Below are 1,120 nucleotides of genomic sequence, written 5' to 3' on the forward strand. Positions count from 1 at the left end.
AGTCCCTGAATGCATTTTAACCTTACACGGGAATTTCATAGTCAGAATCTCTGGAACTAAACTGCTGGGCAGTAGGAGTGGTGAAAATATTTTGGGTAGAGACTTGGCGAAACCTGAGACGTGGATGGAGGCATACCTAAACTGGTAAGAATCCTGTGCCCAGCTGTGCTTTTAAGGAACCTGGGCCCAGTTTTTTCCTTTCTTTTTAAAGAAAAATCTCTAAATTTTTCTTTTCCTTCCCCCAAAATGAGGGTAACATTACAACAGGGCTATAAACCGGACCCTGTCTGTAAAGCATTCAGCACCAAGTAGGTCCTAAGAACTGGTAGATAAGGAGGACAGCGACAGTGGGGAGGTTGGCGAAGCCTGGCTACCAAGGGCCTGGGATTTCCACTCTGCAAGGCCACTGTCAGCGGTGATCCCTGCTCAGACCGGCGAGCTTCATCTCAGACCTTGTGAGAAGCGCACATCCTCAGGGCCATTACAGACCTCCCAAATCGCAAACTCTGGAGGTGGGCCTGCCGGGCAGTACTTCTGCAACCCCTCCTGTGATCCTGATGCCCGCACTCTCCAGAACACCGCTGGAAGCTAACACCGAAAGTTTCCGGGTGGTGGAAGAACGTGAAATAAATGTTCATCAAGGTGCCTAACTACCAACCCGCTTCCGAGGTTGCTGGAGGAAGCCCCTGATGAGTCTTAGTGATCCCCAGGTATAAAGCACGGGTTGGTACCCTACTCACGGCCCGAACACGGCTGCCCCTGCGAGCTTGGGACGCAGCACCAGGCGCTTAGAGGAGCCGTTTTGCCAGGTGATGCTCAGCGATCCCGCCACGGCCACCGCGCCACCTACTCAGACTGGCAAAGAGAAAGGCAAAGAAAACCGCGTGGGGAAACCGGAAACGAGGGTCTTAAGGGTTCATCTCTAGAAACGGTGGGGGATGGGGAGGCGAGGGGGCGCGCAGCACGCGAGGCCCTCCGCGTGGACACACCCGCGTTCGCGCCCCTGTAGCGCCGGGGCGCGGCTGGCAGGGAGGGGCCCCGGGAGCGGTCCGCGTCACTTTCTCTCATGCACTGTGGGCGCGAGGCCGAGGCGCCCCTGACCCCGGCGCCTCCCGGGGTC

This window comes from Tupaia chinensis, unplaced genomic scaffold (assembly GCF_000334495.1).
Source record: "Tupaia chinensis unplaced genomic scaffold, TupChi_1.0 Scaffold144276_1, whole genome shotgun sequence".
Classification (NCBI taxonomy): Eukaryota; Metazoa; Chordata; class Mammalia; order Scandentia; family Tupaiidae; genus Tupaia; species Tupaia belangeri.